The sequence below is a fragment of the Strix aluco genome, chromosome 2 (genome assembly GCF_031877795.1).
Source record: "Strix aluco isolate bStrAlu1 chromosome 2, bStrAlu1.hap1, whole genome shotgun sequence".
Classification (NCBI taxonomy): domain Eukaryota; kingdom Metazoa; phylum Chordata; class Aves; order Strigiformes; family Strigidae; genus Strix; species Strix aluco.
In genome coordinates this window covers 102,513,518-102,540,280 of record NC_133932.1, presented here as the reverse complement: position 1 = coordinate 102,540,280, position 26,763 = coordinate 102,513,518, and positions in this window count along the sequence as shown.

The window sequence follows — 26,763 nt, the reverse complement described above, 5'->3', positions numbered from 1 at the left end:
GTGTTCAGTTCCATCTCCCTTGGTATTTAGAAAAATCATAGGGTCTGCAATAGGGGTCATAACAATCAAAGCCTGGGGATAAAGCCCATTCACAACCACTCTCCCTGACTTGTACTCCTCTCTCTTTTGTCCAATTAAGGCAATAAATACCTTTTGCAGGAAAATGGAGATGCCAGGGATCAGCATTCTCAGTCCAGAATCTTGTCCCATTATGGACTGTACTCAAATTGCTGACGCACCACTTAGGTTGTACCAGTTGGGCCAGCCATGGCCAATCCTCAAATCTTCCTGGACCTCCACACACCCAACAATTAGTAAGGTTAAATACACTGGCAACAGAATGACCTAAAGCCACAAATTCGTTTTCCCCCCATTCTTGGTTAACACTTAGATAGCTGAAGTCTCCCCAGGAACAGAGGCAGAGAACGGTCACCCAAAGCAGTTTCTGCGATGATAGACAATGCATCCTAAAAACATTAATAAGACAATGAACATCAATACCATACAAGAATTTCAATTTACATAAGGATCCCCTGTCATGGCTCAGGATATTGTTCTCCATGGGGTTTTACATGCAAGAAGAAAGAAAAGCATTCTCAGTTCGTTTTGAGAACTGGAAGTGGGTTATAATTAGAAAGACAGAATAATCCACCTTGTATTAATTTTGCACTCCTTTCCATGGGCATCTTGAGCTCTAATAGCCAAAATCTGAGCTCCAGTATCTACTAAAAACATAACTGGGACTTGTTTTGGTCCCATGACCCCTGCGATCAATAAATCATCACGGCCATTTTTGGTGAGCTGTCTAATGTAAATCCAGCCTTCGCCCCCCCGCTCACCATCAGAGGACGAAGGACCTTCCCACCGAGTCTCGGGAAGCATTTGTCCCTGATGATTCAATCCACGAGGGTGCACTGGAAGTAACATTCATCTGCAGACAAACTGCCTTCTGTACACTCTCCAGCAATTGATCAATAGTCCCCATAATTGTAAGGGGATCCCCCCTTTCCAAGGGGTTCAGCCCTCCGGCCCAATCTGAAGCACTCTGAGTCAATGACCATGGGGCCCAGCGATTACCGGTGGTTAGAAACACCCAGACCCCGATATCCTTCCGCTTCCTTCTCTGACAACAAAATTCCATCCCCCCCTGACAAAGACACTCTCCACACATACTCTGTCTCCAATTCGTTCACAGTCCTTGCAAAATCTTTTCTCAACTTTGCTAATTCAGTTGCTGTAAATGGTACTTCTTTGGTGACAAGCTGAGGATGGTCGTTATCATCCTCATACACATACTCTGTTTTAACCAGCGGGTACATATGGGCGAGGCTTTCTACAGTTTCCTTTGCCTTCTGCAAATCTCCTTGGGGATAGATTTGCTGTATCCCCCTCTCTGAAAGCTTCATCTCTACCTCCACCTCTGTATCCGCCTCCCTCAGAAGTGGTTCCTCAGTTCCTCCTTTAATATCACATTTTGGTTCTTTTCCTCCTCCAGCCACTGTTTATTTTCTTTCAACAGATCCTGCAGGGTCTTTATTACCATTTGCAGGGAGTCAATTACAGTATCAGCCTGACAAAGCCTCTGCTTTCTATCTTCCACCGCTGCTGCCAGACTCGCTCTCAATACTGCACAAATTACAGTTTTTCCTTTCCCCAATCCAACCTCAGTTACCTTCTGCAACACCCTTATACTATCCACTACACTCTGTGGTTGAAACCAGTGTGTTTTTGCCCAATCTTGTCCCTGGAGTGAGGAGTGAGATTGTGCACCTCCAAAAAATCATGTAAGTTATCTATCCCTTCCATTGGCGAGGGGACATAATCACAAGCATTGGCTGCCTTCTGGGCAGCCATTCTTTTCTCCTTTTCTTTTTCCTAACACAAAAAACACAAAAAAACAAACCACAAAGGGGTTATCATCCTGAGAGGGCCACACATTAATATCCAAATTTTCCCTTTTCTCTCTCAGGAGGCCACACCTTAATTAACACCAAAAAAAAAAAAAAAAAAAAAATTTACTATCCACTCTTCCTCCTATTCACTCTTAGCAGATCGCACCTTCATTAGATGCTTTCTGTTCCCTGAGAACCGTGTTCATGTATAAAGCCAGGAAGTGGTCCTCTCAGGGAGACAGCACGTATGTTCCAAGCACAACACGAACTCGCCCCCTTATGTTCCTGAGAGGTCCCACTTAACACAGTGAGGCAATATGGCACTCTCGTCTCTAGGGATCCTGTCCGTGATGCCAATTTAATGTCCCGATCCAATGTCAGGGGAGGTTTCAATATGATCCCAAGAGCAAGATTAAGATACAAATGAGGTCAAATGCCGTATACCCAAAACAGGTTTTTATTATTAAAAAAGTGAAGAGGGGTAGCAGTAGGACAGAATGGAAGGAAAAGACAGAAATAAAGCAAGGATGCGGGATAGGGCTGCAAGAATAGTCACCACCATGGATCCAGCGGCGTCCCGTTGGTCCTCAGTCTTCAGTTCTTCGCTGGTGGGTGCACATGGATCTGGCTTCCATGGTGGATGCACACTGAGCAAAATTTTCTGCTGCCTTTTTAAGTTCATTGTATCCGCTGATTAGCATATCTGCTCGCCTTTAGTTGTTTTTTCTCTGGTCCCACAGACCCACAGGTTTTGTTGCATCTGGCTTCACCACAAATGGCTACAGGATGGGGCCAACTCAGTACAGGTCTGCCCCTCTGAGGCTTGTCTAAAGAGTCTGGGCAATGTGACCTCAAAGAAGTGGGGGGGTGCATCCTTCAATACACTCCCGCTTCTCTGGGAGACACTCCCCAGAGCAATTCACAGGCTGCAGCAGCTTCTCTTGGAGGTTTGCACAGACACAAGCAAGCTTTGAGACAGTCATATGACATTTCAGTCTCTCACAGGCAGACAAGCACAATCACATTCGTGCAACATTATATGAAGGCACCAGATACACTACAGTGAGACTCCCACCATAAAATACAGGGGAAAACTGCCTCATGTTCTGTTTTTTCTATGAAGAAATGAGAACACCTATAAAGATCTTGAAATAACAAATTAAGAAAAATAGATTGCTTTATAAAATATTCATGCAGTCTTTTCATAGGAAGACAAGTCAGTGATTTGCAGAAATTAAAAGGAATTCATACTTCTGAATAAAGATAAACCTATACATTAAGTCTTAAAATGCTTCAATATAGAAAACTGCATCACTTTCCTTTCAAAAGAGCTTGAGAAATACGTAAAATGACTCTATGCTATAAGAAAAAGAAACAGCCATATCTAAAAAAATACTCCTAGCAACGTGGTAAAGAACTGAAATCTGTAGGCCAAGAGTAATAGTTCTTAACTTATGGTGTCATAGGAAACTAGGAGAATTTACATTATTCTTACATGGCTGTGTCTTTCATGTTGGAAATTCAATATCTTACTACACAAATACTTGAATCTGACACTGAAAAATCTGCTAAAAATATAAATAAGACAAAGAAAAACTTTTGTAATTAAATAATGCCTAAGTTCTAAACAAAAAGTTAAATACTCATCATAAAAATAGCAAAAGAATAAAAACTGGCACTGCTTTCAGGAATGACAATTTCTAGTAAATTTAGTTAAAACAGCAATAAACAAAAAGACATGAAGATCTTTTAACTCTTTTTTACTACTATTTGTTTTAGTGTCAATATGAAGTGTTCTAGCCGAACCTTTATTATTTTTCCAGAATAGGAGGTCATAGTGACTTCTAGTACTTTAGGCAGAAAAGACATGAGTGCAAAGAAAGGCACCTAACTGTAGTAAAAGAAAGGCCAGATGGTTCACTCCTACAATCTCTCTGAAAATAATCCATGAAGTCTTTTATATTTTAGTTCTGTCTGTCTGAACATTAAAGAAAATAAGGTCACAATAAAGTCTTTCTAAGTATTACATCCTGTATCAGATGAATAGCTTCAATTTTGCCAGTTCTAGGATGAAGGGAGCACTTAGAGCAGATCTTTGGAGATCCATAATAGGTTGGCCCTGGCTGGAATAAAATATTATTTGTGGCTTGTTGACAAAGCTAAAACATTTTTAAAGTATCAAAGCCTTTTAGATTTTCCGTTAGATATTAGTTTGGTCCTTTAGATTGATATGTATGGATGGAATGGTCAATGTAAAAGCCCAAGGAGCCACTGAAGTGTCTTCTAATACAATATGGATAACATTATAAGCAGTTCATAAATGAATACTCAAGTCCGGGGTTTTATGCCTGTGTTTGTGCATATCCATACATTTACTGGTCTTCACAGTTCTGTGAATGCTATCTAATTTATGAATAGCCTTTTTAAAAAACAACAACAAAAGGATGCAAAGGATTTGCCAATTCTTGTAATGTTCTTCTGTAAATTAATCATCCAGTCAGCCTACCTCAAGGTGTTGACTTTTCTTGGTTTTTGGTTTGTTTTTTTTTTTTTAGAAAAAGGGAGATGAAATATAGAAAATTGTGGTCATTGCTGAAATATTGGATGTTTTCTTGGATTTAGCAAAGAATATGTCACACGATTAGCTGTACCACTCCATCATCAAGAATCATTTGACTTATACTTTTGTACATCTATTTATATCTTGGATGAGTTATAAATGAACATCCTTTTGAGGAAGACAAGTTTTGTTCCATTGTAGTTTCTCTACTGTGCAGACATCTTGTTACATGAATTTCCCTCCTAATGAAAGAAGAAATTTGAATGTGAGAGGGAAGCACAAGGAATGTCCTTCTACAGTCTTATCAACCAAAACATGGACAAGAAACACTGGCTATCATCATAAACTGTAATTCTCTCATTTTATCTGGTCATATGTTCAGGTAAAGCAATGTGTAAAGTCTAAAACATGTTCTAAAGCCTTTTTTTTTTTTTTTTTTTAACAGCCTGCTGTGTAAACCAGAACATCCTGGTGTTGCTGGGGATTTCAGAATTTCTTTCCTACCTCAGAATTGAGAAAATTTGTAGAAAAGATCTGCAGTATAACATTAGATCATTCTGTTAATGCCATTTAAACTGTATTAGATTAGAGAAAAGACCTGTCTGGTGTCTGATGCACAGAAGCCACCAGTGGAGAATCTACAGGAACATAAGAAACTTTTTTTTAGCACTTATAGTGATTTATGCTCCAGAGACTTCCTGGGCCGCAGGAGGTGTCCCTGGATATATTTTTCAGTTGATTTTTCTTGAATGAAATTATTTAAATTAAATGTACTTCCCATATCATAATTTAATAAATAAAAGGTGAAAGAAGATAATGTAGTATATCTGTATGGCGTGGGTAGAATTTTTTTATCTGTGGATCTGTCTCAAAGAGAGATAATTTTTGTGTTTTGAAGCATCACAGGAGAAAAGAATAAAAAGAGAATCAACACCCGTTTGATCAAACCTTTTTCCAGCAACTCAGCATAATGGACAAGTACCTATCATTCAGGTTTAGTATCCAGCACATTCAGAAGTAAGTTTAAGTTTAAAGAATAATGTTTCAGCGAATTATGAAAAAAAGATATTTCTGTAAGCAGTTAGAAGTCAACAAGGCAAAAACAAGAGTAGTTCACAGCTCTTCTCCATACATCTCAGAGGAACAGTATTAAAGCCCCACACAATAACCTGAGAAAAACAGAATTCTGTATTCAGCTCATTCTTCAGTGTTAGAGAAGTTATTGAGATGAAAGGCTATGGTCTTGTATAGTATGTATGATTTACCTATATGCTAAATTTCTGTGGGTTTTGTTGGGTTTTTTATTCATTTTTCTAAACAATTACTTTAATAGAAATATTTACAATTCAAATTTTTCTTTTCATCATTTTTTCACTTTAGGGTGAATTTTATCAACATGCAAATCAATAATTCAGAACTTGCTAGAGACTAAAATAAGGGTTTGATAAGCAAGAAAAATAAGGTAGCATCTGGATACAGGCAGCTTTTTCTCAGCTTCTGGTTCCCATGAATATTACAATAACTCAAAATATCACTTTAAAAGATTCATTGCATTTGCTACTGCTTTTACACTTTATGCTTTTTTTCTATGAACATAAATTTATTTTTGAAATCGTTCTTCCGTTTAGGATAGTATATTCATCCTAACTAGTAAAAATAGAATCGAACAGCTAATTGCCAGATATTTCAAAGTGAACTGCTGATTGCAGAAGCAGATGAACATGTCATAAACTTTCCAAAAGGGCCTGTCCACTTAGCCATCAATGGAATGGTGCTCAGAAATCAGCCTGTATCTGGACTAATCACATCTAACTGACTTCAGTGGGATGATTTACCATTATGAAAGGACTCTTATTATGAAATGAGTCACTCTAAAATTGTCTCTTTCCTGTACTCTTTATTCTCTATTTGCCTAAATGTAAGTGTTAGGTGCCACGTCAAATCTCCTGGACTATCCAAAATATTCACAGAGTGGAAGGAGACCTTTCTGTAGCGGCAGCTGGAAGCCAGCTGAAATATGTCACATCAACTCAAATGGTTGTAGGCACTGTAGTGACAGAATATTCACTTTTAGAGAGGGATTCAACTCCAGATTACAGGCAGATTTGGGTACTGTTTTTGAGCTCCTACTGTAGTCAGTGGATCTACCATCAACATATAGGACTTGATTCAGTTGGTTTCACAAAGGCATTTATTATCATTTGAAATGCCTCGTGGTATCCTGACTGTTCTCTAGGTGCATGGATGTTTCATATGTTATTTCCAGCCCTCTTGGGGTATCTTGGGTATACTAGCACTGTTGAGATGGCACCAGAAGTCTAAGCTCATCCAGTTGAGTAGTCTCTCATAACAAACAGCAATCTAAGATACCTTAGACTTAAAATCTATGTTTAGGTCTATTAGTACATGGATATATTTCAAAAGGTGTTGACCATTAGAAGACTCCCATAGCTTCAACTGAAGCAACTTAGTGTTCAGTATTTTTGAAAATTGGAAAAAACTAACACATTGCACAAATATGAATATAACTTCTGTTAATAATTACCTTGTAAAACACTCAGCCACATTTTAGCAGTGTATAAGAAGTAGTATTTTAATTTCCGAAGAGCACATCAGCAAAATGTCTTAAATATCTTCATGGCTAACCCTTGAAAATTCTTCCTTTTCTCCATATTCTGCTAATTCTTTCTGAATATTGGTATTTCTTTCAGAAAATCTGCACATCATTTTGCAGGCAGATGTGGGTTTTTCTCTCTGAGATGCCTTTCCACTCAAGACAGACAGATTCTAGTCAGTTCCCAGACTGGGTAACTTCAGTTATTAGGTCTATAAAATGGTGTAGAAAGCCACTGTGTCAGCGGTAGGAAGCTAATAATGTTTACTTTAGAGGTGGCATAGACCTCAATGATTATGATGGCTTGGTCCAGTAATAAAGTCTATTTGACACTGTTAATTCTATAGTTTTAGTCTGATCAAAACTTCCACCCCCACATAACTGCTTGCCTTTCTACATTCATGAAACAAAATTTTGATATAACCACTTCCAGCCACAAAAACTGAATGAGATCCTGCATTTTTTTTTCTTTTCTGTCTGCAAAATAGTTTTTCAACAGATCGCTGCATTGCGATTGGAAGCTTTAAATATTTGTTGGTTTTTGTAAAAAAAAATAATTTAACACAAATTTATTTATGCCCTATTAACATTTTAAGAAACCTTATGCACTGATGATGTTACCATGTAAAATGAATTATTTGCAAAATGGCACAACACTTGTAGCTGTTTGGTAAAAAAAAAAGGAAACAAAACAACGTTGAGAAATCCTTTCTCCTGAGCAGTTATTCCACAGAACAACATGGAAAAAACTGCATATATATATATATGTTATTCTTTATCATCTCCATGCAATACATGGGATTAGCAGAAGTTTTTTCTATATTAATGTCATGTGGCTGAGTGGTAGGCCTCAGGACTTTTCCCTGTGACATTAGCTGAATAGCTGAGAGAAACAAGTTTGTTCAAGTGAAAAAGGGAAAAAACATTAAGACTTATCCTTTTTTCTCTCAATCTTTCACAATGTTCTGACTGAAGACAAAATGTGAAGAACAGAGACAATGAGCATCTGAAGGAGGAGCCATACCAAAAGAAATCATTACAAAGGATTTTTGAGTCACATTTCATTTCAATGTAACTTTGTTCTCTACATGTTCCGTCTTTTCATCTGTATCAAAATTAAGAACAGTATTCATCCACTCCAAAGGGAAAACAAAGCAAAACAAAACAAAACAAAAACCTTCTAAAATGTTGTCTGTAAAAGTAACTGTTGTAATCCCAACTTTTGGTTAGTGCTCGTATAAGTATATTATGCAGCATATATCAAGTGTGTACAGCTCTAGAAAAGACTCTATCAACTTTAAAATACCCTTTTATGTCTCACAGATTTTACAAGAATACCTTTCAATCAGATGAAATATTTTCCTGGAAGCAATTGTAAACCTCAATATTCTCATTTTATTTTCTTATAAGGAGACACTCCATAGATGTGAAAGATTGTGCTTATGGAATTATTTCACATAACTTGAAAAGAGAAAGGACAGGATTGTATCATTATCCAAATAGTCACATACAGTAAACCACTGAACAGTAGTGGAGCATGTATATTGGAAAACATATCTCTCACCCTTGTGAAATGTTAATCATACTGAAAAACTAAAAAAGTATAATTCATAAATGATACATACAATATATTTGTTTATTTAGCACCTGTCAAAGGATAAGTTCATTAGAATAGTATCCACATGACTTCATTATGCATTCTAAACTTTGTCTCCAAACAAATCCTTGCTGTGGTGGTATATATGTATTTAAAAGTGGGTAAGTTGACATGTTTGATATTATGAATTAAGTGTTAAAAAACGGTAAGACTGTCTAAGCTAAAAATAGGTAAATTTAATTTTCTTGGTTTTATTCTCATCTATCTTTACATTAATTTTAGAACTACTCCTAAATTGACATAGGCATAACTCCAGTGCTGAACATCTGATGAAGACATAAAATGGATATACAACATTTCCAAGAATGAGACCAAAGATTTGTTAAATGTGCACACTCCTTGCAACAGATGAAAAATTAGAGGGTACCTTCTGAAACTGTTGTCTGCATGAGTGGGTAAAAAACTAACTTTAAGATGATGAGAGTTATAAAATATAGAAATTAATATTAACCCTAATAATGTTATGCATAACAGTGGAATTAGAAACTGAACCCCTGATGCATCAAACAGAGGTGTTATTTGTGCCACAGAAGAGTTCACAGACTGAGAAACATCGATTTTAACAACAATTAGAACTTAAAATGTCTGTAAATGACAAAGTTCATGTTCTCAGTTTTGGAATTTAGTTTACACTGAAGTATAATTTACTACTCTATTGCTTGTGTCCAGGGATGGAAGAAGATTTGATAAGGATTTTGGAAAGAGAGGGTGTGTTTCCCACAGCAATGAAAAGAACTTCTGACATTTGGCTGATGTGATTACTTTACTGGTGTTTGGATTTTATTGTACGTATTTACCATGTATAATATGTTAGTGCAGCTATAATCATGTCATTTCTAAGTGTCATTTTATTATTTAAAATGGAAGTAAAAAAATAAATAAAATAATCTATCCTTTTAAATTAAAAATGCATTGTTTTCTAAAAGTAAGGGTTTAACAGAATTTAAAAATGCCATGGAAGATGAAAGCTGGTTAAAGCTTTCATCTAGATATAGCCCCTTGTTGAGGAAGTTCTGTTGCTAAGCAACAAACCCCACAAAGTGTTAGGTTCATAAAATGTTGATTAATTAATATACTTAGTAGATAGTGAACAAAGCCATAAATTGTACTTGAAATATTATATTAAAGAAGCAGGTGAAATATTTCAGGTATCAGCTTCAACATCCACTAAAAATTGGAGCCCGTGACCAAACTTTCATTTCTTCCAGTGGGGAGCTAAAAGCTGGACACTGCTGCAAATTTCAGTGTAAATGCATCTATGTTGAATATCCAATACTATGAAGGTTTGTTATCTTACTGTAAAATATAAATCTGGCTAATGTGAATTATAAGAAATGAATGGTCACAAGAATTGCTAAGAACCTTATTAGAAATATACTACCTGATTTCTGATTATAAATCAAATAAGAAAACTAAGCAAAGGTTGAATTTTTATATATCTGTTTCATATTCTGGTGCTGAACAATGCTGAGACTGCTGGAGAATAGGAAATGAATGACTTTTATATTGTACTTTAATTGACTAATTACAGAAACATTGTAAAAGCTTCAACCATGTAGGAGAAGCTTAAATTGAGAGATCTTGAAAGATCAAAAAAGAAATTAAATCAATTTTGGAAAAGAGAGGCTTTACAGTATCAAAAGGCACACAGGATCATGCAAAGTTAATCAAGGAAGCCTTATTAGAAATCCTGTACAGAAGTGTGATTCTGCTAAAGTTTTGCATTGCAAGGCCCATAATGTCAGAAGGAAGAACATGGAAACAAAAAAACCCATAACAAATATAATTGTTAGTAAGTAGAGTAATTCAAAGAACAGAATGTGACTAGCCCAGAATGTTATTAACATGAAAATAACAATAGACACCAAGAAACTTTCCCTTGATTGAGATATGACTGTCTCAGGTACCTGTACCTGAAAAAAAACCCAAACAACAAAAAAATCCTATGCACAAAACATTGTTCTTGCTGCAGGTAGATATAATATGATTTTTTGGAAAGGAGTCAGGCCACCAACACTGGGGGGGAAAAAAAAAAAAAGTGACTTTTACACAAGGTTTTCCTATAGAAGATATAAACATTCACTCTGGATAAGAGATCTAGAACTAGCTTTTGTGACTGATTGCCAAAACCAGTACAAAATATCCACAGCTCCTCATTACAAAAACAATGGAGAAAGGAAAACATGATCAGCTATAGCACTGGTCTTTATAGTCTATGCTGTGCAAGTTTAGAAAATGCTGGCAGTTCATAATCTTTTGGGAAATTTCAGAAACTGAACCAAACACCTGTTGAGCTAAGTGGTTTGAGTTATGACATTTTGGGGCAAAGAATTAGACTCTGAATGGTATTAGACTGTTATTCTCTGATCTGAGCTCAAAGTAGGAAGCATAAAGTATGCCTAAGCATTTTCAGAGAGCTATATAATAATTCACAGAGATAGAAATAATAATAATAAAATAATAATAATAAAAATAGGTATACTTTACATATGCCAGTATATAATGTATCTTCACAACATCTACTGCATCTTACCATTGATTTCAGTAGGCACTAGCTAATGTAGTTTTTACTTACGTTGTCTTTTTCAAAACAATGCAGAATCAAAATAAGCTTATGACTGCATATGTCTATTTATTATCTTTTGTTATTTTATGTAATTCTGCAATCCTGTGTGCTAAACCCTATGAGATGAAATATTTTATTTTGCCATCTGTATTTTTAATGTAAGTGTAAAGTCTCTTCTGATGAAGGAAACAAACATTCACTGTATTTTTAGGATTTGATTTTAGCTAAGCAATCTGAAATTCAACTAGAAAATCAAGGATTGGGTGTGTAATATGGTTTGGGTTAATTAGTCACTTAATAAAGCAGTGTTTCTATCATTCAGTCATTTTTCTTCACATTAAGATGTTGTTGACATTGGAATTTAGGGAACAAATCTGGACATCAGGACATGAATTTGTGAATCTCTGACTGTATGAAGTTGACAGAGTGCAGTGCTCTGTGGAGGTAAGTGAGCATGTGATGAGAGGGAAAGCCATACAGTTCTGCTAGGGAAGAACTCTTTCTACACTGAAATACCTTTCTTTTCCTGTCACCAGAAAAACAATCCAGTAATATTGCTGTGTTGCACCTAGTATTTGAATATGGGTGTGTATCATGCTACTTTCTTACCTTTATCATCTTCTATTACATATTATGTTTCCTACTACAGATATTTTATTCATTGCAGGAATAATTCTCAGCAATTTTCTGGTTTGTATAATGGCCTTTAACACCCATGGGAGAGGACTAATTTTATCTTTGCGTCAAATGTATATGAATAGATTCCTTTAGGTGCTTGGTGCTATTAGAATTAGATACCTAATTCTACTAAAGTTTGAAGGGGAGCTGGAAGACTGACTTAAATACTTCTGAAAATCAAATACCATATATATAAAATAATATGGCAGTGTTATTTTCATTCTTTATAAATTATTTTCATTTGTTTGTCTAAATTAACAACTTTAATGGAGACTGCTTGAACAAAATTACCTTAAGAGAGCAAAGCAGAACCTCTGCAGTCACTGGAAGTTGTACTTTTTCCACTCTATAGAAATGTCCTGAATAATGTACAGTGGCTTACAAACCAAATATAGCTACAGCATCAGCTGAATTGGCTGTTTCTAACTCACTAGAACTCTGTTTATTATGTACTTGAGAGACTTGGGAGCTGGAGGGCAGTGGGGGAGGGTAAAGGGGATAGCTGTGCATGGAAGGCAAATGTGAGATAAGCAAAGCTTGTATTCCCTTTCACTGGAATCTGTGCCTAGTTGCTTTGCCCCTTTGAAATAACCTTGCAGTGGTCAGTTCTACAATCCTTACTCCTGCTGAGTAGCACTTAATCGTGAGAGAAGGCTCCTGGGCATCAATGAGACTACTCAGAGGAATAGCACTACTCAGGCTGAGTAAGGGCTGCAGAATCAAACCCACAAGAATAACTGCTGAAAGATGTGCTGTTAAAGCAATTAGACCTGTAAGCAGGACAACTCTCCTTCTGGGATTTCAGTGTGAAAATGAAGGACTAATAACATTCATTTTCATAATTTTGACTTGATGAGCCAGTCACAAGTAAGATTGGCAAGATGTGATCGAAAAAAAAGGAAGACTAATGATAAGGCTAGGAGAACACTATGGCATATATTGCCCTGCAGCTTCTGGGAGGAAGGACACTATTGACTGAATCCAGCAGTGTGCTCTCACTACAGTTTTAATAAATAGTACTGCTTTGTAAACATCATTTATGAGATGAAAAATAAACTGCTGGTAGGGTGATGCTTCCTTTCTGGGGTATATCTCCTTACTGGTTCAATTTTTTTAATTAGCATATCTGATATTCCACAGTGTATATTAATAAACATAATATAGCAATTAAATACTCATTAAATAATTACTTATTCTTTCTGTGTTTTTAAACAATGCTGACCTCAGTTTTTATTAGTAACTTTAGTATACTGTCTTGTGTTGCATATTTAATATTCCATAAACTGAAAATTTGAAAAAAACACAAGGTCCATAGGGATTGAAGGCAGGAATATCACTAGCTCGGACAGTAAACTTTTACAAGACATTGCCCACTTTTTTATATTGACATTTCTGGTTTTATATACATATATATGCATATATATAGATAAAATACATATATATTGGCAGAACTTAAAATATATTCAGAGACTGGTCCTCATTGTACTAAGCTGTTTAAAAGTAGGTTGGTAAAAAGAACCTGTTTCAAAGTTTGGAAGCAGAAGTTTTAAAGTTCTAATTCTGCTGTGGACGCAACAGAAATAGACCATAATATCAGTTCATGACAGCAAAGTCCAGAAAAGCTAATAATAATGATTTTGGATCATACGTTACCAATATATCAGCTCTTGTTTTCTGATTAAATGTGTGAGAATCTATATCTCAGCATCATTTTTTTTGCAAATGTAACTTCTTTCAATAAATCAATGAGTGTTTGGTGGAGATTTTGTTATGTGAACCAAGAAGAAACTTAGAAAGGGAGAACAATATGTTAAAAGAAATTTGTTCTGAAGAAGGAATTCTTTGATATTAGAGACAAGCAACACAGCAGGAGTTTAAACAAATGAAAACAGCCTTGGTGTTTGCTATTCTTCTCTGGTGACAGCTTTGTGGAGGGCATCTAGCTGTTAGAGAGCAATTTAAGAGAAGGATCTGGCAGCATGTAGCATCGTGGTATCACAACAAAGGAAGAAAATGAGTTTTGTTCTTTTTTTTCCATGAAATTCATACTGCTGGTCTCTGTTTTCTGTGTTGAATGCATGTGTGTGGTGGTGTGGGGGGACGTTTTTGCAGTAGTACGCATTAAACTTACACTCAAGAGATATTCCTGCCCTTCTGGAATTCTTTGTATTGGTTTGGTTTTTCCGGAGTCACTCAATAAAGGATTTGTGGTTGCAAAGATTGAAAAGGAAAGAGACATTCCCCAGTGAGGGAAAGTATCTTCAGAGGCAGAGACACAATGTTCCTTCTTTTTCCCCTCAGGCAAGAAACAGTGGATAACTCAGGGAAAATGGTAAAAATGTGGACATACTTACTGGAACACTAATAACATTCTCCCATCCTTCATCACTCATTTGCTTGATGACAATTGCTGTTTCCCCTCACGTATTGCCAATCCTCCCTCCGCACAGGGATCATAATGTAATTCCCTGCAAGAAGTAGCTCTGTTTACGACATAGTAAGGATGAAATTTCTTCTCACCTCACATTTTTTCAAATGGTACCTTTCCAAGTTCTTTGCCACCAAGGACCTCGAACATAATGTGATGCAGTAGTGACTTTCTTCCCCCTCTTTCTGTCTCCACTACTGTTACAGGTATGTTACTTTGCTGACTGAACTTTCATGTTTTTCATTCTTTTCTTCCTTGATTTCCTTCCTAAGTTGTTAGCAGTTGGGGTCACACTGCCTAAAGAATCATTAATGCTGAGCAAATACATCTTTCCTTCTAAGTTATGGTTAGAAAAAGAAACATCATTTGCAATAAGAAAAATGCTACTTTTGTAAAAAGAAAAAAATGAAAAACTTTTAAACAATGCTTTGTAAGAATCCAAGACATACAATCAAATATCTTCAGTGATGCTGATGCTATCAGTTCCAGTGATGCTGCTACAAGTTTGAGATAGTCCTTGAGTTTATTACAGGTATTGTTTACATAACTAAGTCATATAATTTCTTTTCATGTATCCTTTCATCAAGAGTTCTTATGCATTGCTGTTTCTTCATTTTAATTTTGTTAACCCTGAAATAATTACAATCTGAAAATTTCAGAAGAATAATATGGGCTAACTCCAAAATTAATGGAAGGCATTAAGATTTCCTTTCATTTCAGTGGGGCTGGGATGAGGCTTTACAGTTATCTGTAAGAATTAGGAGATTTTAAAAAGGAAGGAAGCAACCAGACACATGTAACAAAGCACTTTTCTCAAACTAAAAGCTTTTTTCTTTTCCATCAGAGTTCAGGGGACCCAAAAAATAAAAGGAAGGAAGGAAGGAAGGAAGGAAGGAAGGAAGGAAGGAAGGAAGGAAGGAAGGAAGGAAGGAAGGAAGGAAGGAAGGAAGGAAGGAAGGAAGGAAGGAAGGAAGGAAGGAAGGGAGGGAAAGAGAGAGAGAAAGAGAAAGAGAGAGAGAGAAAGAGAGAAAGAGAGAAAGAGAGAAAGAGAGAAAGAAAGAGAGAAAGAGAGAAGGAAACAGAGAAGGAAAGAGAGAAAGAGAGAAAGAGAGAAAGAGAGAAAGAAAGAAAGAAAGAAAGAAAGAAAGAAAGAGAAAGAAAGAAAAAGAAAGAAAGAAAGAAAGAAAGAAAAAGAAAGAAAGAAAAAGAAAGAAAGAAAGAGAAAGAAAGAAAAAGAAAGAAAGAAAGAAAGAAAGAAAGAAAGAAAGAAAGAAAGAAAGAAAGAAAGAAAGAAAGAAAGAAAGAAAGAAAGAAAGAAAGAAAGAAAGAAGATCAATTTGCTGTGTTGTGTTTGTTTCCTCAAAAATGGGCAGAAGCATAAATGTGGAAGTAGCATGTTCAAATTTCGTCTCTGGGTAAGAGAAGGTCTTAATCCAAACTCAGAGGTGACTGTAAAAGTAATGAAAAGGAACACTGCATCTTAGGCATTGCCACAGTCTTATTCCCTGGTCTCCAAGTATTTTTACTTTAGTGGAGCTTTCTCTGGAATTGCTTCTGGTCTGATGAGAACACTGATACCCTTCATTTACTGCAGAATACCCTGGAACAAGGTATAATATAATTTTGTCTGCATAATGATTTTTCTCAAATCTCTGTATAACTGATAGAATCAGAAGTAAAAATGAACTATTTATTATTTTTTTTAATCTTCACGTAGTACTTCACAACATATACTAGCAAACACTATTTTATTTTTTTTTTTTTTAAATTACATTCTCTTATAAAAGCCCCAATGCTGAGTGTTAGAAGCAATGAACAGGGCGATACATTATTTAGGTACATTTAATTATATTTAGGTGTTTAGATCGGGATCCTACAATCATCACGCTTAAGGTTAGACACAATATATAGTTTCATGAAATAACCAGACTGTTAGAAATATTTAAAATTAAGTATGGCTATTAGATTTGTTGAGTTTGGGGGTTAGCATTTAAAGTGCTTAGTTTTTCCCCTAGGTTATTTTATATAAGTCTCTACATACAAAAATAATAGTGGTAAATACAAAACTAATGAGATCTCATTGCTCTGTAAACTGTCTGTCAGTGTTCTACTGAAATCTCAGCAACGAAGAGAAAGCAGAAAAGTCAGAGGCAAGAAAGCATGTCCACCTCCATTTGCTCCTTTTTAGTCATATCCAGTGTTTTTATTCACTGAAACAGGAACAGGATAAAGATGCCCATGGGAAACCATCTGACTGCCGGGAACAACAAAAAAGCCAATTTAAAGATTCTTACCTGTCTTTATTGCTATACTTTACACTTCAGATGAATCCAAAAAACATGTCAGATCTGAAGAATAAAGCCCCAAACATGCCAGTACATGCTTTGCAAAAGTAATGGTTGTGTAACTTTAAATCCCTTCTTTTTAAAATTGACATATTAATTAATTTAATCAGATAAAAGAGTAGAGGAGTTATTCTAGGTCATATTTATATGTGCTTAAGTAACATTTCAAAATAAATAAAATATTCAGAAATAAAAGTCAAGTGGCATGTTGTTAAATGTCATTAGAAAGTAAATAACATGATGTCCTCATTTGTCTGTGGAATAGAGTACGGCACTTGGAAATCCATTCTTTTATCTATTTGTCCCTGTCCAGCTGCTATTTTTGTTAGTCAGGAAAAGGTTTCCAGCCCATATCGTCTTCCATTTAGAAGTCTTTCTGTTGTGGGTTATAGTCAATGATTTAGCTAGTTTGTTGTAATGCTTGGCAGAGCATCCTCAGGCTTATTTTCACAGCTAAGCAAAATTTTGCTAGATGGTCTCTGAATTCAGAGTCTTTTTCAGACAACTTGAGGGAAAATTGCTGATTCTTTGGAAAATGCTCCATTGTATTTATTGAGTTAAAAAAGCAATCTTCACTTGGTATGATGTGGATAACTTACGTAATTCAACATAGCTAAAATTTTTAAAGAAAACTGTACCTATTTTTTTTAACCCTTACAGTATGACTGTAACAGTCTATAAATAAGTTTCTGTCTCCTCTAACATGGCATTAGCAATTATAAGCCAATGTTAGTGTTTAAGCATTAATCACTTGTGATGCAGCTTTCAAAGCAAATTCAATAAGGCTCAGACTCCTAACAGATTTGCAAAACAGACTCCAAGTAGGATATTTGATTCCAAGTCATATTTTTTTGTTATTTCTGTTCCTGAGCAGGTTCCTGAAAGACATTCCTTCTTTAGATAAAGACAATCTTATTTTGTTCTAATTAATGACACTGGAACCAGATTTAAGCTAAATAAAAAATCATCTCTCTGGCAAGCTTCATTCAAATAAATTATCACGTTGTTAAGCCACTTATTATATTTTGTTCTTCACATGCTCTCCCATATCCTGAGTGCTCTAATCATTGTGCTATAGCACAAAAGAAAGGCATCATCCTGTGGAACAGTAATTGTGGAAACAGAAAAAATGAGATATAGTGTGCAAAAAAAGAGAAGAAAATGGAGCAAAAGGTCCCTTATGAAGCAACAGGAAAACTATAGCATGAAACCTTTGTACATTAATCCAGTCTCACTCCTTCTTAAGAGTTAATTAACGCTGCTTTCTATGTAAAGGATCATTCATGAGGGATACAATTTATTCACAGACCGTCAGAACAAAGTTTTGAGGAAATTAAGGGAAAAGCCTGAATAGTTTAGTTTTGATTTTATGTTTTTTTAAATCCTCCCTTTAGACTACATCTGCAACCAGCAGTAGCCTAGTCCAATATTTCATCTGGACAGTAATGAAGAAGAAGATGGTTTTTGCAGGATTGAAAAATCAAAATCAAGTTAACATCAAAGTTTTTTATGAAGGATTGTCTTGATTCTTATACCATCTTCATCATTTTGCTTAATGCTTCATTTAACTCATTTTATATTGGTTCAGTATAGTTCTAAAAGTTCTCTTGCACAGGAGCAGTTGTTACCTGTATGCATGACAGTATCCAACCGTTTCATTCACCAGATGTATCTGAAGCAGTAAACACATCATGTTTCTTTGTCAGTGTTGCAGATACATTAGGGCTTCTGTAGTCTGTCCATGAGGTGGTCTCATTTCAAGCATCTCAATGTCTGCGGGTCTGATTCCAGTGAAAACCCAGGAACTTTCACGTTAACTATTGAAACAGCCATTGAATGGAATGTATTAGACATCTGAGAAGGCAACTGAAAACAAACAAACAAATAATAAGAAAAGATTTTTGCATGCTGAACTGCAGAAAACAGAAAACATGAAAGAAGAGTGTATAGGCCATTTCCTTTCTAGTACTTACACAACTACCTCAAGGCTGTATGAAAGCCTCTCCTTCTAGAAAGGATCCGCAGCTCGGAATCTGTCTAAAAGAAAGTAATCTTATGATGTTTTCACAGTCAGTTCAGAGAAATTGGCACTGTTAAAGCATAAAACATCTTCTTTTAACACAATTATATGGTTTATGCTTCAGAAAAATTCCGTGGACTATATAGTCCAAATGTCTAATTTAGACCCATACAGAACGTCTAAACAGACCACAAGGGCTTGGGGTTTTTGTTTCTCTAACAGACTCAGATTCAACTGAGTATATGTGTCTCAAAAGTTTGGGTATTTTATGAATTTACTTATGGTGACTAATTGTAAGATAACGGTTGTGCATGTATCCTTTATCAAGAGTGAACTTTCATTTAAGACAGGATTCTATTACTCTGATTTATTTAGACAGTTTTCCTGTTTAGCTACAATGGTCTAAATTCCTCTTCAAGCCTTCAAAGTCAATTATGTCATGTCAGGTCTAATCCTTGATCAGTTCCCCAGTTATATAAGGTATGTGTTTTATTCATAGTCAATGTGTCTAAAGAATGTGACAAAGTCTTTTCAGTTCCACTGGTGTTGGCAGAACAATGAGATCAAGTTTTAGGTCATCACTTAATAGTAATTTTCCTCACATTCCTGTTACTTCCTCTTTTATTGTTTATTTATGTTATAGAGAGTGAATGTCTTCAAGGGAATTTAGGAGTTTGCTTTGTTTTATATTAATCTATCATGTTTAGCATTACAAAGTAGGGGTTAAACAGCATTGTTGCAAGACCAAAATCTCCTTCCCATATCAGAAATAATTCTAAAGATCATAATCAATGTTAAGCTGAAAGTAACATTTGCCAGGATTTTTATACATATATATATACACAATTATTTTTAATAGCTCAGAAATAAAAAATAATTTTGAAATTCAGTGTGTCTTCTTCCTCTTCCTTCCTTTTGGAGTCTGACTTCCTAAAGGCTCAGAAGTTATCTCAAAATTCTTCATTCAGGAAATTTATTTTATTATTCTCTTTAAACAGTCTCATCAATATATTTTTTGTTTAATTTAGTTGTGTTTTTTAATAATGTGCTATTCATTTCATTATAAAAGGCATATTTTCATATGTTACCAATTCCATTTCATCAAGTTTACTTTTTTAAAGGAAAATTAATTCTTCATTAACGATCACGATAAGAAAATTATAACAATCTTGCATATTAATGTTGTACAGTGGTTAACATTAATGGCAAATATAACTAAAATTTACTGTATCCATACTAAATTATAGGCAGTAAATCTTTTAGGGACCTTCTTCCCATTTGTCCTGGTTTCGACCAGGATGGAGTTAATTTTCATTGGAGTATTTCATACTATGTGATGTCATGCCCAGGGATTTATGTGGGCAGGCTCTCGCTCTCTGTCTCTCTGTCTCTCTGTCTCTCTGTCTCTCTGTCTCTCTCTCTCTCTCTCTCTCTGTCTCTCTCTCTCTGGGGGGGGCTTGCGCACACGCCGTCTGCTCGTCGGGCCATGTTGTTGCTGTGGGGGGGCGGTCGCCGCGCTCGGAAAGCCACTGCTGCATTTCACCTTTTTCTTTTAGGACTCACTATTGTTACTGTTGTTCTCTTGTTATGTTTAGTAAATTCTTTCTTTTTATTCAACCCACGAATTCTCGGTTTTTTTGTCCCTCCCCTATTTTACCAGAGGGGGAGGGGGAGGTGAACGGCTGGCCACGTGGCGTCTGGTTGCCGGCTGAGTTCAAACCTCCACACCGTTGAAGAAGTTTTCTGAATGAATTTGTGGCTCTAGACTTCAATTTTTAAATGACAATAAATTGTGTTATTATTTTATTAAGCAAAGCTGAAAATATCACCAAATATATTGTGCAGTCTCTGCAGCCTGCTCTACTTCTGTGATGCAGAAAGTTGCATGTAGTTGTAAATATTTTAAAACAAGTATTTATTGTTATATTACTATTTAATGAGTTGCAATATATATATATATTTTTTTTATTCCTAGACTATAACAGCATGGTGAGATATTTATTACAATGGGATAAATATTTCATTTTTAACATGTGCCTCTTAACTCTTCAGATTTAACCATGGTGATGGGAATTCACCAGTCAGGAAAAGTAAATTGTTGCAGATAGCTCATGGAGATACAGAGAAGGTATAAAGTTATAAGGCATATGCTTACGGTAAGGAATAAGATTATAATGATACATAGTTAAGAGGAGGAAGTTCTAAGATCAGAGAAACTTTCATAAATATTTAACATTTCAGCACTGTGATTATTTGAAATGAGTATCTGAATTCTTTGAGAATTATCCATTTCTTACAAAGATCCAAATTTAATTTTTCTGTGAACATTTTCTGCTAAAATTCTGATTTTTTTGTGAATGTCAGACTATTCTAAAGTTATGTCAGTCTTAAAAACATAGTATTTCTGAACTCAATATTGTAAATATTTTCCTAACTAATATGAGTTGCAGTTCTTGTTAGCTTATGGAAAACTGAAGAGCATTGTTCGTTCCGTATGTGGAACTGGAGAACTGAGAGTTCATGACACTGTTGCCCTGTTTGCCTTGAGAATCTTCTTTTTTACAGTCCCCTGAAAATGACATAAAACTGAGGTTGCTTGCTATTGGATAGATTTCTTACCTACTGTTTAACTGTCAAAGTTTTGCCTTTTTTCAGCAAAGACTTTAAAGCTTTTTGTGTTTGAATTGCTTGGACACCCTAGTGCAGATGACCACAGCTGATGGTAGTATGATGATATGTACAGATTTAAGAGACTGGGACTGTTTTTTACACATGGATAACTGCACTTGCGTAACTGAGGTTAATGACGGAGTAATGTTATGAAACCGGCTTTTCCTTTCTTTGTGATCATGGATTTATGAGCAATAAAGAGTATATCTAAAGTATTACAAATGGACAAAGTGAGCTGCCTTAAACAATTGTCAATGGGAATTATCACGCGACCTGTAAGTCATGAATGTGTTTGTGGGCATATATTCTCTTTTAACAATATTGAAGAAACCCAATTTTCTTAAAGTCCGGAAGAAAATAATTTGGATTTAAAAATGATTTTTTGAATTATTGATAGCCTGAAAATGTGATAACTAATTAGTAGAAGTTATTCATGCCTGAGTCAAACAAATGCATCATTGCAATGCAGAAAACATTTAAGAATTGGTATATCAAGGTGCCAGAATTATATCACTATCTCTCATCCTTATCATTCCTATTAATAACAAAAACAGAATTAGCTCCTCAAACATAATTAGCACTCATCTGAAGAGTTATGTCCGTAGTAATAGTGAAGATCAAGCTAAAATAACCGTAAGAGATCAGTAGTTAACTTGAGATTAAATAGCCATTGCAGACAGTTTGAGGATTAAGGCTACATGTCAAGGAACAAAGAAAAAATAATTATTAACATAAAAGATACTTCAAGATAACATTATTAACAATTGGATCCGGGCAGCGGTGATGGGTGGGCAGAGGGACCTTGCTGGTGCTTGGGGGATGTGTGATTGTACGTGTGCTTGTGAACCTGGAGAGTGCGGTGTGTGTGCTGCACTAGTGACCTCCTGCCTCTGCCAGCCCAAGAGGAGGAGGGGATGTGGCTGTCTGTGCCCGTGTCTGGTGTGAGTCTTGAGTGTGGGTGCTGCTGGGGGGCAGCGCCTTGTCTGTGACCCTCTATGTGACTGAATGTGCCTGTGTCCTCTGTGTGTGTGTGTGTGTGCATCTGTATATCTGTGTCTCTGGCATGCATGCTCAACTTTGCTACTGGTTGAACTTGAAAACAGTAAAGTGGCAGCAGCATGCACAGAGACCACAGGGCAGTAGGCAGAAGGAGTCCTGGGAGAGACCTGCTGGAGGAGGTGCTGTTCTTAAAATCCATTGACATATTCATCCTGTTCTTAATCTGTGTGGTGGCTTGACCAAGCCTGGCTGCTAGATGCCCACCTGGCTGTTCTCTCACTGTCCCTCCTGCACAGAACAGGAGAAAACAAGACGAAAAATCTCATGGGCCAGGATAAAGACAGGGAGATCACTCACCAATTACCATAACAGGCAAAACAAACTCTACTGAAAAACTGAATAAGAGCCAACAATGTGCATTCGCAGCCCAAAAAGCCAACCAGTACTCTGGACTGCATCAAGAGAAGTGTAGCCAGCAGGTCAAGGGAGGTGATTCTCCCCCTCTACTCTGCTCTCGTGAGACCCCACCTGGAGTTCTGTGTCCAGCTCTGGGGCCCCCAACATAAGAAGGACATGAACCTGCTCAAGCAGGTCCAGAGGAGGGCCACGAAGGTGATCAGGGGTCTGGAGCACCTCCCTTATGAGGACAGAATGAGAGACTTGGAGTTGTTCAGCCTAGAGAAGAGAAGGCTCCAGAGAGACCTTATAGTGGCCTTCCAGTACCTAAAGGGGGCCTACAGGAAAGATGGGGAGGGACTCTTTATCAGGGAGTGTAGTGATAGTTCAAGGGGTAATAGTTTTAAACTGAAACTAAAGAGGGTAGATTTAGATTAGATATAAGGAAGAAATTCTTCACTGTGAGAGTGGTGAAGCACTAGAACAAGTTGCCCAAAGAGGTAAAGTGTTCAAGGCCAGATTGGATGGCGCTTTGAACAACCTGGTCTAGTGGAAGATGTCCCTGCAGAGGGATTGGAACTAGATGATCTATAAGGTCCCTTCCAACACAAGCCATTCTATGATTCTATGATTCTATGTCTTGGAGAAAATTATTTTATTGCCAGCAAAAACAATAGGATGCTGAGAAACAAAGGCAAAATTAAAACCGAAACACTGTTGCCTATTCCTACCCCTTTTCCTGAAGTTTGGCTTTGCTCCTTCTACCCTAACCCCAAGCAATGCAAGAGGATGGGAAATGGGGCCTGCGATCAGTCCATAACAGCTCCTCTCTGCAGCTCCTTCCTCCTCACACTTTCCCCGTGCTCCAGTGTGGGCTGTCCACAGGCTTCAGCTTCCTTTGGGACCTATCCACCAGCTCCAACGTGGGGTCCTCCACATGCTGCAGTACGGATATCTGCTCCATCATAGTCTTTCATGGACTGCAGGGGAACAACCTGCTTCACCATAGTCTTCTCCATGTGTTGCAAGAGAATCTCCGCTCCAGTACCTGGTGTATCTCCTCCCTTCCTCCTTCTTTTTTTCCAAATTATTATCATTTCGTTAGATGAACAGATGTGTTATGCTACCACTTAAGTTGTATGGTGAAAAGGATTTGTACTTATTGTGTATAGACACTATGTAACACTTGAAAAACAACATTAGAGAATTCGTCTCATTCTTATTGACTTTGTGTATTGTGGTAGAAGTTAAGGATATATTACTGTATTATTTTTCTATCAGTAGCCTGCAGTGAAAACAAAATCAGTGCCTAGTGTGTCTGTAAGTTAAGGAGACTTCCACATGCTTCTTAGGTAAAATATCTCTTCTTTCCACTAGCATTCTTTAAATCTGACAACAAAGGACTTATTTATGTATTTATTAGGGTGGAAATCAATTAAAAAATCTAGATGATGAAGAATTTAAATACTAGGAAAAACACCCTTATATATTTTTTCTTCTCTTATACTTTATATTACATCAGATTATTTGAGGTTTACTCATTTGCAGAGAAAATTAAAAACATCACATAAGAGACATGAACTTTTAAGCAACAGTGGAAAGAACCTTGGGTCCTAAATAAATATTACTTAACTCCAGCTGCTTATCTGCCCTTGTATCCTTTCAATGAAGAGAGGTCAGCATCTGCTGTGAGGCTACTACAGGCCTCAGATGATTTTATTTGGGCCTGTGAGTTTCTTCTTCTTATAATTACTTTTACAATAAAAGTACATTATTTCATTAAAATAGAAAGCTAGGCAGCAGAAGGATGGTCAGATAGCACAGGGAAAGCACAGAAGACTAGATGAACTATACTGAGGGAATTTCATGCCATGCTGGAACATGTAACTGCTAATGTAGTCTGGAAGAGCAAATAGCATTGCCTTTGATTCTGGAAAAGATTAGCAAACTTTGAAAAAAAAACCCACAACAAACAAACAAGGGAAACTTTCCCTGAAAATGTGAAGTATTTCACTCTGTATGTTTCTATGATATTCACCCACTCCTCTCCACCACTCATCCAGGGTGGAAAAATGGGTACAGAGCAAAAAAATTTCAGTCTGCTCCACCAACCCTCTGGTAACCAGCACAAAGTCATATTGCAAATGAAAGAATAACTGTGAAAAACAGTAAAAGCTGATGAACTTGTCTGAATGCAGGCACCTAGTACTGTATGTGACATAAGACCTTAGACACTGCTATGTCCTTCTCAAGTATCAGTGGAAGCCACTAGACATACTCTAGCGCATACCGGGTAGTACTACATATTCGTGTTCATGAAAATGAGTAACGTTCTGGGTTAAATGTAACTTAAACAGTTCACAAGTTGAGAGTAAAAGCACCAAATTAGAATTTTGCAAGACTGGAGAAAAGTTTATTTTATAATACCTATTCCCAAAGTCTAGTCATAGCCTAAATTTTCAAGACCAGAAATCAGTATCAAACCTGATTTCTGTGCCTTTGCACATTGTATACAGAAAAATAATTTTTATCTAATTAAGCATTTTATAGTGTAAATTTTGTTTGACCATTTATTTTCTGCTCTTTCTATTCCCATGCCTTTTTTCTCCTTCTATATTCCTACTTTTGGCCACAGAGAATATTATTGTCTTCCAGACTCAGCTTAGACCTACTCACCGATTACTAGCAAACAAGTTTTAAGATATCAGACTTTTCTCATGAAATAATATCTTGAAATAGGCAAGGAATCTTGCATTATTGCAGTATGTTTTGAAGAATTAATAGGTATCATTAAAACTGTCTAGTCTATGATAAAACTATAAAACTAAAAAAAAAAAAGCTTAAAGCCTTTATACTCTGTTTATTTCTTTTTTTGTTAATTGCTTTTCTTTAATTCTGAAACTGGAAATCAGCATTTACCTTCTGTTGTGACTTCATTGGTATTTATAAAATATCTTTTAAAATGAACGCTTCACAAAACATTTTGGATTAGTAATGTATTATATAGACACCATATGTCAAATGCTGATTTTATTGGACAGTCAGCAACATCCTGTGTACATTTATGAATATTTGCTTTAGTGGTTGGTCTCTATTAATAGTTGGTTGCTGATGATAACAGAAAGACTCTTCCAAAAAAAATCTTCAGATCAGGTCCTGTGAGAAAATGTTGACATACACAAACTGACTAGAGCGCATTTTGAAATTATTCTTTTTGTCTTCATATAGAAAACATTTGTAAGGACTACATATGATTGTTTTGAAAAGGCGATGCTAGTGCAAACTGTGCATCACATCTAATTTCATCTTGTAAATAAATATAATACTTTATCTGAAAATCACTTGTGAAATGTAGTATAGTTAGGCACCTTCAAAAAAATGTTTTTTTGTAGTCTGCTAGTATTAAGAGAGCAAGCACATCTAATGGATATCCTATAGGGTGTAAAGACACCTCAAAGGTGTTTGGTATACATTACCTTGGAAAAAGTAGTTAAAACTGAGTTGCCTTAGTTTCCCATCTTCAGACTGAAGAAAAATAGGCATTTTTTGCTTGTTTTTAGAGCTACAGTTTATTACTCCTAATGCAGACTTCTCTTAAACCAAAGAAGCTATGAGATTGAAAATATTTTCTAAATTATTTAAAAGACAGCTTTGGGATGACAGTAACTCATAATTTTTGCAGGTAAGTAAGATCCATGAATCAAAGATGCCATAATCACAGGGGATACTGGCAGTTAGAGATAAATGTTTCCTCATGTGAATAGATACCCATTTTACTTCTCACTTTAGTTTAATATTTTTGGTAATTCAGTTATGAATAGATAAAAAGGTAAAATGGAACTACATTGGTAAGAAGCTGTTTAGGGAAAATTCAGCAATCATCATTAGCTCACTACTGTATGCTTCTTTAATGTTCCACAGTATTATTTAAATGATTC